Here is a 15,378-nt window from a genome sequence, read left to right as displayed (position 1 = left end):
CAGAAAGTCACACAAGGTTATCATATGATCCCAGGACACTGCAACCATTAAAAATATAAGTCAGTTGCCAAGCATTAGAAATTCATAACTCATATTTTTTAAGAAGTTATGTTACAAATTGACTACAAACTACATTTTGCTTATATCCCAGGTTGGAAAAAAATATATCAAGGGAAGAGTTCTTACAAAAGCAATTAAAGTTCATGATTACAGATTTTAATAGGACAAAACGGCTTCTGCCCTTTGGAATATCTTGCCCTTCACCTGGATGAGATCTACTCCTCCTGATCTTTTATAAGGTCCTAGCTCTGCCAGTTGGTTTGGGACCCTAATGAGGAAGTGCCATGCTGGAGGTGGTTGATGGATGAGTAGCAAATCCCACCTCATCCCCTTGAATACCTTGTTCTCTCCTTCTCCATCTTTTTACTATAACTTGCAATTTCATTGCTACTTGTGCGTATATCATTTTATTCAGTGGTCGGCTACCAAAATTTTTACTACCACACTGTGGGCGTGGCTTATGCATTTTGTTTCAAAAATTTTCAGTGCAAATTGGGTGCTCTGGGGTAGAGCTCCATTTTCGCTACCCCACTGCATTCCCCCCAATCCGGGCAGTAGTCCATCCCTGATTATCTAGTATATAACGTGTATGTACACCCACCCACGGACAGCTCTTCTAAAATTATACACATTCAAACTCATTTACTGTGATAGGGAAAACATTTCCAGAGCCCAGAAGGGGGGGGGGGATCTAAATTTTGCTATCAGTACCCGTAGGAGCCCATCACTGATTTTATTGCTTTTTAACTCTGTAAACAGAGTTTCCTTGTGGCGAGACAGACAGCAAATTAATTAATAAAAATAAAGACAATCATAACAGCAGCAACAACAATAACAACAAATACTAGCAATAGCAATAGCAATAACAATAACAATAATAATAATATTTGATGGCAGCCAGATAGAATCTGCTGTTCTGTGCCAGACAAACAAATCATTTGGGCAAGTACTGTAGTATCTCTCAAACCCCATTTCCAATCCACAGATTGTTCCAAATGATCTAAACAACAAGCCCCTCTTACCATTTATTTGGAGCTCACTCTCTCAACCCTGATGTCATTTATATCATTTGAAACATGAAACTGAAAGTGTGGACTCCTTACTCTAATATCACATGCAACTGAAGATTGATTCAATGTGTAAAACAACACGTAGCAGCTTAGTTACACCAGCTGGCGATGCAGAAAAGAGATGAACTTTGTCCCCTTGTCATGAGGTTTGAGGGTGTGGTGTCATAACCTGAGTTAAAAGATGGAAAAGGCTTCCCTAAATTTCTGCCTCCCTCAATTCCATGCAAATCTTTGATTGCACGGCTTACCTTAAGTGGTATGGCATCCATACAGCAGATTTTTCAGCCAGATGGGATTTATCTGAATTCAGCTACCACAGGACAGCTGATTAGAATTAGCGACCAATAAGTGAGCAAAAGGTTTTAATTTTTTAATTTCTCCTTGCCACAAATGACCATTTTTCTGCCTCTCTTAAACTTAGCAACTGCTGTTGCAATGCTGATGCCAATATAAAAGATCCTTTTGTGCTGTTCTAACAGAGTTGGGACTCTAGTGTAAAACCAAAATGCATATGTATCCCTTTAAGAGTATTTGTTTCAGCAACATCTGGTGGAAGCAGTAAACTCCAGCGAGTGAGTAAGCTTAAGCAAGAAAGGGCTGTTGATATTTGGGGATGTTGTGTTTTCTAGCTGTCTTGACTTTTCAGGAACATTTTTTTCCTATCTATGGTAAACCACTTCCCTTCTTCTTCTTATTTTTTTGTCTTTTGAAGATGCCAAAGCCTATGGGAAAACAGTAAAATGGCAATTAAGGAAGTAGAATTCCTCCATTCTGTAATTTCCAGATTTTAAACAGCTCTTCCATCTTGCTTCTAAATCACTTAATTCTTTAGTAAAAGAATTATGTAGGAGAAAGATGGCAACTTTTGAAACCCCTCATCTTGTTTTGTCTTGTGATCCTTTTTCAGAAATGCCACCCTCATCACCACGTTTCCCTCTAGTCCTTTGAAGGCCAAACTTTGTTTTTAAAAAAATGCATTCTCCAAGATGCAAAAACACTGGTTGTCCCTGGGTTAAATAATTATGCAGAAGGAAACAGTGTGGGGAAGAGGGATGGGTTTTGAAGAACTCCTGCCAATCAAAGCAGGTGATACTTGGTTGAAGGGCAAATGATCCTAACCAGTTTCTTTGTATTTATCCAAACCAGGTTAGAACTTAGACTTGCCATTTCTAACATTGTCTTTTTTTCAGCTCAGCTTTCATGTCCCAAATCCAAGGGACTCTTTACATACAGGTAGTACTCAACATATAACTACAAACGATGCCAATATGTCTCGTTAAAGCAAGAAAGTCCTTGAGTGATTTTTGCCCCATTGTTCAACCTTTCTTGCCACAATTGTTAAGTGAACCACTACAGCTGTTAATATGGTTGTTAAGTGAATCTGGCTTCCCCGTTGAGTTTGCTTGTAAGAGGATCTCAAAATTTGATCACGTGACCCCAAGGCACTGCAGCTGTCATAAAAGAGTTGGTTGCCAAGTTTCTAAATTTTGATCATGTGGCCATTAAAAATAGTCATAAATTGCTTTTTTCAGTGCTGTTATAACTTCAAATTGTCACTAAGTGCACTGTTGTAAGTTGAGGATTGTCTCTACAGTTAAAGCAAGACCATTTTTTGCATAAGATGGTTACCAAAAAGCGTTTTCTGAAAGTGCTTTAGGTTTCAGGCATTAAGAAAAACCCAAGATGGAATTTAGTACAGAAAATTTGAGAAAGTACTACATACCTGGCAACAGCTTGTCTAAAGCTCCATGGTTGAGATCCTGAAAACCTCAATGCTCTATAAAAGGAAACTATCAAACTTGACCTTTGCTTTGGGACTGTTTTAGAACTGATATCTTCTTCCTTCTTCTCCTTTCATGTTTATAATTACTGTTCCTTTTATTCCTAATGTTCAGACTTCCAGATACAGTGGTACCTCTACCGAAGAACGCCTCAACTTAAGAACTTTTCTAGATAAGAAAAGATTTTTTTGCCTACTCTTAAGAACCAGAATATCTCCGGGACCACCTTCTGCCACACGAATCCCAGCGACCAGTTAGGTCCCACAGAATTGGCCTTCTCCGGCTCCCGTCGACTAAACAATGTCGGCTGGCGGGACCCAGAGGAAGAGCCTTCTCTGTGGCAGCCCCGACCCTTTGGAACCAGCTCCCCCCGGAGATTAGGATTGCACCCACCCTCCTTGCCTTTCGTAAACTTTTTAAGACCCACCTTTGCCGTCAGGCATGGGGGAATTGAGACATCTCCCCTGGCCTATATATTTTATGCATGGTATGTTTGAGTGTATGTTTTATTTTAAATAAGGGGTTTTTAGTTTTTTAATTATTTAGTTTTTAAATTATTAGATTTGTTACCGTATATTGTTCTTATTATTGCTGTAAGCCGCCCCGAGTCTATGGAGAGGGGCAGCATACAAATCTAATAAAAAATAATAATAATAATAATAGTAATAGTAATAGTAATAGTAATAGTAATAGTAATAGTAATAGTAATAGTAATAGTAATAGTAATAATAATAATAATAATAATAATAATAATAATAATAATAATAATAATACAGTGATCCCTCGATTATCGCGAGGGTTCCGTCCCAAGACCCCTCGCGATAATCGATTTTTCGCGATGTAGGGTTGCGGAAGTAAAAACACCATCTGCGCATGCGTGCCCTTTTTCCATGGCCGCGCATGCGCAGATGGTGGAGTTTGCGTGGGCGGCGGGGAAACCCCAATCTTCGTCTGCTCGCTGCTGCTGCGGCCGCCCAGCAGCTGATCTGCTCGGCGGCAGCAGCGAGGAGCCGAATCGGGCTTTCCCCTTTGCGTGGGCGGCGGGGAAACCCCGATCTTCGTCTGCTCGCTGCTGCTGCGGCCGCCCAGCAGCTGATCTGCTCGGCAGCGCAGCAGCAGCAAGCAGACGAAGATCGGGGTTTCCCCGCCGCCCACGCAAAGGGGAAACCCTGGCTCCTCGCTGATGCCCCCGCTCGCCCGCCTGCCCGCCCGCCGCCCGCCGCCCGCCAGCAAGAGGGGGAGAGATAGAGAAAGAGAGAGAAGGAAAGAAAGAGATGAGAGAGGGAGGAAGAGAGTGTGAGAGAGGAAGAAGCAAGAGAGAGAAAGAGAGAGAGAAAGAAAGATGAGAAACGAAGGAAGAGAGTGACGTCATCGGGTGGGAAAAATCGCGATATAGTGTTTCGCGAAGATCGAGATCGCGAAAATCGAGGGATCACTGTAATAATAATAATAATAATAATAATAATAATAATAATAATAATAATAATTTTCTACTTAAGAACCCGAGCCCAGAAAAATTTCCCAGGAAATTTGAGAGTGGCACGAAGACCCGGCCAGTTTTCTGACATTCCCCCTTTAATCCCGGCCATTTTAGGCTTTTCTAGGCTGCCAGAGGAGCCTTTCGGTGGTGCTTAAGGAGGCTTTGGCAGTCCAGAGCAAACAAAGCATTTTCCTTTCTCTGGGCACTTGGAGAGGGAATAAACCTCTGCCAGCGCTCAGAGAAAAGAAACGCTCCCTTCAGTCTGGACAGCCCAGAGCAAACAGAGTGTTTTCCTTTCTCTGGACGCTTGGAGAAGGAATAAACCACTTCGCTATGGTGCCTCCCTTGCGCTGCCTCCCATATACCCAGCGTGAGATTGCCTCCCGGAGTGTCTGGGCATGGAAAGGCAAAAGGGTGCTTCGCCCCAGCTGGATCAAGTCAGCTTCAGCCAAACCAAGGAGTCACCACAGTGAAGAAAAAGTGCCGGCTACAAAGTGAGTGAGCGAGAGGAGAGGGGAACCCTTCAGCATGGGAAGGAAGAGGAAGTAGGTAGCAGCAGCAGCCAGCTTTCAGTCAAAGGAGTGGGAGGCACCCCCTCTCACCCGCCTGGGTTTCTCTCTCTCGCACAGTGTATGGGAGGAAGCCTCACGATGGGTATATGGGAGGCGCGTGCTCCTCCTCGCCACCTCAGAGTCCCCCCTTTTTAAAAAACCTTAAAGTTTTGGATTTTCTTGATTTCCCTCACCTCAACCTCTTCTTTTGGCAGCGACTGTCCTCCTTCTTTTCTTCTTCTTCCTCCTCCTCCCATCCAAGAAAGCTTTTATTTCTTTCCTAATGGGTTTGCACGCATTATTTGCTTTTACATTGAATCCTATGGGAAAAATTGCTTCTAATTACAAACTTTTCTACTTAAGAACCTGGTCACGGAATGAATTAAGTTCTTAAGTAGAGATACCACTGGATCTGGATCTACAGATCCACTAACAATTTCTTTTGTGCCCTACAAAGCAAAAAATGTGTAATTGATTCCTTTCTGAACTATGGTTTGCTTCCTTCAAGGCACATACAAGTTTATATCTGAAAAAGTGCAATAAAATATTCCATTTATATCTCACAAAATGCAAATGGGCAACTCCCTGGTAGATACTTTCTACTTTGGCTGAAGCACATGATAGAGAAGTATAAACATATGAAGTAGGCCACTCATTTATTTATGAAACTTTGTTGCTATCTCTGCAATTTATATTACCATCCATCTTCCCTTCAGAGTCATTGTGTATAGTTTGTGGTATAATCTAATAACCAAGGAGAACCATATCCCACTTGAGTTTCTGGTAGTTTTCACACACAAGTAGCCTTTGACTTATGACCACAATAGAGCCCAAGATTTCTGCTCTTAAATGAAACATTTCTTAAGTACCGGTAAGTTTTGCTCCATTTTTACGACCATCCTTGCCCACAGTTGTTAAGTTGAAACTCAGTTGTTAAGTGAATATGGCTACCCCACTGAAGTTCACAAAAAGTTATCACATAACCTTGGGACATGGCGACGGTCATAAGTATGAACCAGTTGCCAAGTACCTTAATTTTGATCACATGATCATGGGGATCATGATCGTAAAGGTCGTAACTGAAAAATTGTCATAAGTCCCATTTTTTTCAGTGCCATTGTAACTTTGAATGATCACTAAGCAGATGGTTGTAAGTCGAGGGCTATCTGTATTTTACCTCTTTTCACTCATTGTTGCAGAATCTGACTTTATGTTCTGTAAATAACATTTGGATACTATAAAATCCACAGTTCCAAAGGAACGTCCAGAAGAGTAGCTCTCAAATTCACTTAATAATTGCTCTTCCCTTCAAATAGAATTGCAATTAAGAAGGCATTGTGCCTTTTCTATACATAAACCTGCGTTGTTCCATCCATGTTAGCAAATTAAATAGGAAAAATAAAATGCCAATCAATTATTTTACTTTATTTTTATTTTTTTGTTTGTCTATACCCTGCCCTATTATTTTTTATAAATAAGTCTTTCCTCCTCCTGTTCTCCTACAATAACCACCTTGCAAGGTAGGTTGGGCCAAGAGAGAGGGTAACTGGCCCAAAGTTACCCATCTGGCTTTCATATCTAAGAGAAGACTGGAGCTCACCAAGTTAGAGCCCAATTCCTAGCGCAGCGCTAATTAAATTAATTTTAAAAATACATTATACATTTAATCCACACTATAGCACTTGTTTAAAAATACATTTCCCCCTGATGCCTATTGTGCACCTGTTTAATATTTATTTTAAAAGTGTATAATTAAAACAAACACAACTTCATTGCTAAAATTGTAGGGATTAGAAAAGGTACTGAACTTTTCTATTTATGTCTCAACTAATTATTATATATTGTTTAATTTATAAGACAATCTAAGGCATACATTTATTCAGAAGTATGGTAAATGTCATTGGTTTCATAAGGGCTTGTTTTACAGGTTATGTGGATGCCTTATAAAAAGGAATCAACAAGTTCTTGCAATCCCACGCCAAATGCCCAGTGTCGATACAAGTAGACCTTAACAAAAAATTATAATTGAGCTCTAGGTTGTAAAGCAAACATGGTGGTTGTAAAGTGAGTGTCATGGTCATTAAGTGAATATCACAGCTATTGAGTGAATCCATTGTCCGCAATGGATATTTTGTTCTAGAAACTGGAAGTAAATGTGGATTTCAAGCAACAAAATGTTGTAAATCACAGTCATGTGCAATGGGTCATAAATGTAGCCAGGTGTGCTGAGCACCGAAAATATGATCACATGACTGCAGGGCAGGAGAAGTCTTTGGAGCCTTGAATCTGGGTCATAATAAGTAGCCCTGGGGAGGTCCATCATAACTTCAAATGGGCTTTAAGCCCAATGCAAATCAAGGACTGTGTGTACTTTCTTGTACTTCATTAAGGTCAAATAAGATCTTTGCTTGCAAGCAAGCATGAAGGCAAATAGGATGCATCAAGGACATAAAGGAGTATAGGATGAAAGTAATGCATGACAGTAAGCAGAGAAGTTTTTATACTTTCCATCTCAAATTGGTAGATGCTATTTTTAGAAATCATGTGGGAATTTGGAAGCATAGTGAGTGATCTGGAATTCTGAAGCTTGCAAAAGGAGATTGACTGCTTTAAACTCATTTCTTAACCCACGTTTCTCAGTCTTGGCAACTTTATGGTTTGTAGGCTAGTTGGAGAATTCTGGAGGTTGAAGTTTACATATCTTAAAATTGCCAAGATTGAGATTAACCAAGCCAACCAACCACACACAAATAGAATACTTCTTGGGAGAGAAGGCAGAGGGAAGAGAGGGAGGGGAGTGCTAAGATATAAAAGGGGAAACAGGTGGGTAATTAATGTATAAAAATGCAAATTAAGAAATCGGCCCATGTACTGTTAAATAGAAATGTATAACTATGGGTACTTGTTAAGAACAAAGATATATCAATGGATATGTCCTGAAGAAAAACAATAAAAACTTTATTAAAAAAAAAACCAAATAGAATACTTCACAAGAGGAGGTAAAGCTTATGGACTGTATATTCACAACATTTGAGGACAAGAGCAAGGAGATCTAAGTAAAAAGTAAAGGACATGCTTATAATTATTTTTCAATAATACTTTTTCTTCAAGCCAGACAGTTTTCTAAGACTGGAATCCAAAGTAGTTTCAAGAAATGAAAATTGTGGGAAATGAATTCTACAAGATCCAATCTGGGTCGGTCACCGAGACCAGAGGTTTGAGTCTTCTGAGCATTTGGACTTACACTGGAGCCCATCCTTAGGAAAATTCTCTCTAGGAGAAACATTCTGCTAGCAGGGGTCCCCAAATTAAGACTTCTGGATTTCGACTCCAAGAATTCTCCAACTAGCTATGGTGGCTGAAGAATTCTAGGAATTGAAGTCCACAAGTCTTAAAGTTGCCAAGTTTGAAGACCTCTGTGCTAGAGAGACATTCTGGTGAGAGAGAAGTTCCTTAAGGATGGAACAAGTCCAAAACCTCAGAAGACTCAACTCTGGTCCCGATGACTGACCCAGATTGGATCCTGCAACATTATCCTGGTACACATATATTTGCCTCCTTTCATGAGAATGGAGAAGATTTCACTTTTTAAGCTCTTCTCACTCCTTTTCCAACAATTGGGGCAGGTGCTCAGATAAGTATAATACTCACTTTCACATCATGGTCATGATTCAGCCAAGAGATCTCCTCTCACGCACAACCATAAGGTGGGACATCAAGTAATGGACATTCTTAATAATCCAAGCCATGGTTGTGCTTTTTCCAAAAGGCACCTGGATGTTCTTGGCTTTTTTTATCCTTTGAAAAGAATTGAAGAAGCTTCTTGGATGAGAAGTCAAATATTTTTCAAAGGAGGAAAAACTCTAGAACAGTGATGGCGAACCTTTTTTTGCTCAGGTGCCAAAAGGGTGTGTGTGCCTGTGATAGTGTGCATGTGTGTGCCCACACCCATAATGCAATGTCCACCCCCACATATACATGCACAACCCCACCCCACCCCCACACACACATTCACGTACCCCTCACTGAAGCCTCTGAAGGTTATGGATGGCGAAAAACAGAAGTTCATTTCAAAACTTTCAACAGCCTCATTGTGCTGCTTTTTGCCTCCCCAGGCTTCGGGAGGCTTTCTTGAAGCCTGGAGAAGGTGAAAATGGCCTCTCGTCACCTTCTGGCAGGCTGAAAATCAGCTAACATAGGGCAACATCTCGCATGCCCTCAGATATGTTTCCGCATGCCACCTGTGGCACCTGTGCCATAGGTTCACCATCATGGCCCTAGAACATCCAGTCGCTGTTGGAAAAAGCACCTTTAGGGCATCCTACCACCACATAACTTAGCAACAGCAGCCGCTTCACTCTTCATTGTCATCATCAAGCAAATTCCACCAGTCATTAATTGTGGATTTATCCCAAACTATCTATTGTTGATCTCTTCCTGTGCTGAGCTTCGGTAAAGTAAGGGTCCCCCCCCCCCCCAACTGCCTACTTTTTCCCAATTCTGCCTTTGTTTAGCATCCTATCTTATGGGGCAGCATGCCACCCAAAACCATGCAGTGTTGTTGTTGCTTGCCATGCTTCAGAACAGCAGTTCTTGGCATGCCATGGCTTTGGAGTTGCAAGAAGCCCCTAAGCTGCAATTATTTTTAAAGTCCTTCACAATACGAAGGCCAACCACAGCACGGCACAGCAGCACAGCACAAGCCACAGCTTCCCCAGGGATCCACATCTACATCTGTCTCACTATGTATAGTCACTTTAGTTTACATCAAACTAAAAATGTTAATAGTATTGAGTGTGAAAGAAAAATGGATGCACAAAGGAGAATGATGGAAAGTATGAAGTAAAAACAAAGCATACAAAGTCTTGACCTCATTGAACACACATTCTAAAACCATTAAGGAGAAATCTCGGCTCTGCATTGGAACTGCATTGCCATAGTTATAGAAGGGGAAGGCATGGAAAACACTTACAGTACCAATTTTCTAGTAGATAACATCTTAACACTATAGAGCTCAAGAATGTTGCACTAAATGGTTCCTTGCAAAGAACAATATCCACGGTTATGAAAACAATATTATAATCAAAGGACTCTGACATGAATGATGGCCACTAGCAATGCTTTTCATTTCTGAATTTCCTTTAAATGTTTTAAAAGACTGGCACCACACCTGCGTATGTGTTTTCACAATTGGCTTGCCCGTGGGACTGCACAGGGTTTGATGGGGAGAAAATGAAATGCGTGGAAATAGTTTTCTTAATCACCCCATGGATGAGGATGGCACGAGCGCCATCTTTCAGCTGTGGTGAGGAGGGCGTTTGCCCGGGTTCACCTGGTGCACCAGTTGCGGCCCTATTTGGACAGGGAGTCATTGCTCACAATCACTCAACTACTGCAATGCTCTCTACGCGGGGCTGCCTTTGAAAAGTGTTCGGAAACTTCAGATCGTGCAGAATGAGGCCGTGAGAGCAATCATGGGCTTTCCTAGATATGCCCATTTCTCATCAACACTCCGCGGCTTGCACTGGCTGTCGATCAGTTTCCGGTCACAATTCAAAATGTTGGTTATGACCTACAAAGCCCTACATGGCATCGGACCAGAATATCTTTGGGACCGTCTTCTGCCGCAAGAATCCCAGCGACCGATTAGGTCCCATACAGTTGGCCTTCTCTGGGTCCCATCGACTAAACAATGCTGTCTGGCGGGACCCAGGGGAAAAGCCTCCTTTGTGGCAGCCCCGGCCCTCTGGAATCAACTCCCCCCAGAGATTAGGACTTCCCCCACCCTCCTTGCCTTTTGAAAGCTCCTGAAGACCCACCTATGTCACCAGGCATGGGGAAACTGATATACCCCTAGCTACTATGGTTTTATGTATGGTCTGTTAGGTTGTGTGATTGTTTTTATAATAAGGGTTTTAAATTGTTCTTTTAACATTAGATTTGTACATTGTGTATTGTTGTTGTGAACCGCTCCGAATCTTCGGAGAGGGGCGGCATACAAATCTAATAAATTATTATTATTATTATTATTATTATTATCATCATCATCATCATCATCATCATCATTACTATTATCCTCATTATCATTATCATTATCATTATTTATTTATTTATTATTATTATTATATTTATGCTAAGTTATTGGCAATATAACAAATATGCAAATTTTTTTATTTATTTATTTATTTATTCATTCGATTTTTATGCCGCCCTTCTCCTTAGACTCAGAGCGGCTTACAACATGTTAGCAATAGCGCTTCTTAACAGAGCCAGCATATTGCCCCCAAAATCCGGGTCCTCATTTTACCCACCTCGGAAGGATGGAAGGCTGAGTCAACCTTGAGCCGGTGTTGAGATTTGAACCGCTGACCTTCAGATCTACAAGTCAGCTTCAGTGGCCTGCAGTACAGCACTCTACCTGCTGCGCCACCCCGGCTCATTGCAAATAATTGCAAATAATAACAATGCAAATTTAGAAACAATTAATTTGAAAATAAATATATTATCTATTTAAAAACCAACTCACCCCGCTTTTGTCAGCAGCAAAATCCACATTTCGGACCAAGAGAAACACTGACTTGAAAGAGGCCAAAATTGAACAGCCCTCTCTCAACCGAGTGAGAAGGGATACGACACCATCTATCTCAAATCTGCAACAAAGTCCTTTCAACAGTTCCAAGAAGGCTCCACACCTCTTTGCACCACTCAGGTGACCCTGATCACAAGTTAAACCTCCAGATGGCCTTAATGACTTGCTGATTAGAATGCAAAAGACCAGCTGTCTGCAAGCAATTTAAATCCTTCCATTCTCCACCATCCTGCCAGAGGTGAAAAAAACGTCTTGGATGAGAAGTGAAAGGTCTTCAAATAAAAAAACCAGGAAGTCCAATTGTGTCTTGAAAAAAGCACCTTTGGGCCACATTCCTTGATTTCTCTTGACACGGCTGTCTATCACTACCACTATCTGGATCTTGTCTCATTGGTTAGCCATTAACTGCCTGTTCATCCAGGTCTGGTAGTCCCTATGGACCCCAGCCCTGTTATTCCTCCTCATGACCTTCTGTGAAACCTTTCAACTGGTCTTGGGAAGCTTTCGTTCATGCCCTGTGCAGATATTCCAATACACATTGCCCGCTACTTGGGTACCAAACTCAGTACATGCTATTCCTGCCTGCAACCTACACCTTTCCACTATGCTGGGCTGCCTCTGAGGCTTCTCTGCAAAATCTGCACCCCCAGGTGCTGTCTAATGTGGTACAATCCTGCTTCTGTGGATCTAGTGCTTAGTGCCCATTCTTGTGCTGCTAGGTTCAGTGTCTCAGTGATGTTTTAGTCCAGCCCTGCCAGCCAAAGATAGGATTTCCCTATGTCTGCCACCCCTGCTATCTGTTGATGGTAAATCCCATTCAGGGTCCTCTGCTGCATTTCCTCAACTTGATTTTCCTCCCTGCTGGTCTGCTGGTCATCTTTGAATGTCATCTTATTGATGTACTCTAGGAAACTATGAGTTTGCTCAGGACAAGAGCTTTGGCACTTATCCTATCCACCCACAGGTCCTTTTGCTAAAGACAACTGGACTTTCTTGCTTTTTCTTTGAAAGTATTTTGCTTCTCATCCAAGAAGCTTCTTCAATTCTTCAGAGAATTGAGGGGAGGGGAGAGGAGGGGAGGGAAGGAAAGGAAACCAGGTCCTCTTTGATTCCATCGGACCAGAATATCTCCGGGACCGCCTTCTGCCGCACGAATCCCAGCGACCAGTTAGGTCCCACAGAGTTGGCCTTCTCCGGGTCCCGTCAACTAAACAATGTCATTTGGAAGGACCCAGGGGAAGAGCCTTCTCTGTGGCGGCCCCGACCCTCTGGAACAAACTCCCCCCAGATATCAGAGTTGCCCCCACCCTCCTTGCCTTTCGTAAGCTTCTTGAAACCCACCTCTGTCATCAGGCATGGGGGAATTGAGATATTCCCTTTCCCCTAGGCTTATAAAATTTATGCATGGTATGTTTGTATGTATGATTGGTTCTTTAAATTGGGGTTTTTTAAATTACTTTTAATATTAGATTTGTTTACATTGTCTTTTTACTGTTGTTAGCTGCCTCGAGTCTGCGGAGAGGGGTGGCATACAAATCTAATAAATAAATAAATAAATTCCACGCACTCTCCATGGACAACTAGTCACCCACCCTCTTTTCATCTGCTATACAGTCTCTGGGCGGTGGGTTTCGGGTGGAAACCTCCATCCATTCTGAGGATCTTCTAAGTCTCCACATCAGCACCCTCCAAGTAATAGTATGTATTATATATATTATGCTATATAACATGTTACAAGTCACATAACATGTAATATACAGAGTAACAGACTTGGGGATCCAATGAAACTAGGAAGCCCATCAAATGATTACATTTGCATGCAAGACCTTAAAGGCGCTCTTCTGTGGTTTTATTTAACATTTATATTTTTAACTTCAGCAAGTACTGCAGGCCCAATTGGCAAAAGAAAGCTCAGGACCCAATTAGTTGGAACCATGCAGAAGTGGTCATCCTGCAGTGAATAGACAATGGCTAAAATGATGATGATGATGATGATGATGATGATGATGATATTTTAAACTATTTAATAGATTTCTTTTTCAATATACCTGGTCGCTCTAAACACAAAAGTTTACCAGAATTATGAAAGAATTTTTAATCTATCAGTAGTCCACACTTTGAGTCCATACTCCCCAGGCTCCAGGAAAGAAGGGAGCATGGAAAATGGGCCTACTATGTCCACCAGAAGTTGGGAAATGGGCTGTTTCTGGACTCCAGAGGGCTCCGGAGGGCAGGGGAGGCAATTTTCGCCCTCCCCAGGCCTTGAATTATGAGTGTGGGCATTTGCGAGGGAAAAAAAGGTTCACCACCACTGTCCTATAGGATATTTCAGTAAAGCAATCATCTGCCATCCCCAGTGGCTAGAAACTAAAATCTTGGGCCTCCAAACATGTTTCAGTAACATCGCTCATATCCCGCAGAATCCAGGAACTGCATTTGATAAATATATAAGATATTTATATAGCTGGCCATCTTAAACAACTCTGGGCAGCTCACAACAATGATTTGTGATTTACTACAGGTAAGTCAAAATTGATCCAACTTCCAATAATGCAATATTTTATTTAATGCACACTGAAAATTGATTCCAGATTGTGATTATTGCAATCCAAAATCCAACAAATGCAGCAAGATATCACATTTGCAACTGATTCTAGTGGCTGCAAAGGTGCAGCTAACATTTATAATGCTTGCCAAGTGAAGAAAAGGAAGATTTAATCAGAGGAAACAGTATGGACTTTTTAAAAGAGAGAGAGAGAAAATTGCTGTAATAAATTACATGAATCTGGTCATAGCCTGCTAAAACAGAATGGGAAATTGGAATATTTTAATCGATGGATTATTATTTTTTTACATTCTGCTTTTTATATAACCACTGATTTTTATTAACCATGCATTTACATTACGAAGGGTTTTTTTATTCTTTAATGTAAAAATCTATTGAGCTATATATAAAAATGTACGTTTAATTTTTTTTCATTCCTTATTTGTTGAATTGGAAAAAAATTCCATACAAAAATCATTTTGAATATAGCTGGGAAAATTCAAATGATATGAGCATTTTGTGAGATTCATAAAATGCTACTCTATGCATGTTTCTTTCAAGTCTGACTCAAATAGCACAGATTCAGGTGGTGGGGAACAGCTGTTGCTGGCTAAGGCAGAGAGAGAGAGAGAGAGAGACCACCAAAATCTTCCAAATGACTTACCCCTCCTATACCACCATTGGCAAAACTTCCCTTGGCACGCAAGCCTGCCTATGTTTCTCAAAGGATTTGATTATGTAGTTAATGAACCATGAAAAGCTATTAACTGTGCCCTGGCTAATTTAACTTTTAGCTCAACAGTGAACTCAAAGCAGGGCCAGCGCTTTCTTGAACTTCTCTCATAAGCAGAATCAGACAGATGAAAACAAAGCAGCATTTTAGTTTGCAGAGAAGTGGGGTGGGGAAAATTCACCCATTCCCGTTTTTATTGGCGCCCATTTCTCCGTGGGACAAGAGGGAGAAAGTACAGAGACTAATCCGAGGGCTGGCAGACAGTGAAGAGGAGGATGAATTTAGGCTTGGAAGCCAAACCGCCGCTGACCCTTTCGAGTTTATATATTTCTCCTCCCACCCAGCCGTCTCATCTTCTGCAAAGAAAAAATGCTGAAGTTGAAGGAATACCCATTACGAGTCCTAAAGCCGTACCAAATTAAAACAAAGAAGCCGGCACACTTTCTCCCCTGAAAATAATTTCCCGTGTCTTTAGCAGCCCTAAAAGCAGAAAATGTATGGTTTGCAATGGAGTTGGTGGTTTAAAAAAATGCTTTCACCATTTCTGTCCCCCGTGAAAGTTAGCCAAA

At 41.3% G+C, this 15,378-nt stretch overlaps 1 protein-coding gene across 1 annotated transcript in view; it reads right to left on the bottom strand.

Moving 5' to 3' along the window:
- HAP1 (huntingtin associated protein 1) overlaps positions 1-15,378 on the bottom strand; it is a 105,385-nt gene that overhangs the window by 89,722 nt on the left and 285 nt on the right. The gene's annotated exons all lie outside the window — the stretch shown is intronic.

This window comes from Erythrolamprus reginae, chromosome Z, assembly GCF_031021105.1.
Source record: "Erythrolamprus reginae isolate rEryReg1 chromosome Z, rEryReg1.hap1, whole genome shotgun sequence".
Classification (NCBI taxonomy): Eukaryota; Metazoa; Chordata; class Lepidosauria; order Squamata; family Dipsadidae; genus Erythrolamprus; species Erythrolamprus reginae.
The sequence above is the reverse complement of the archived record's forward strand: the minus strand, read 5'-3'. Positions and strand labels throughout refer to the sequence as shown.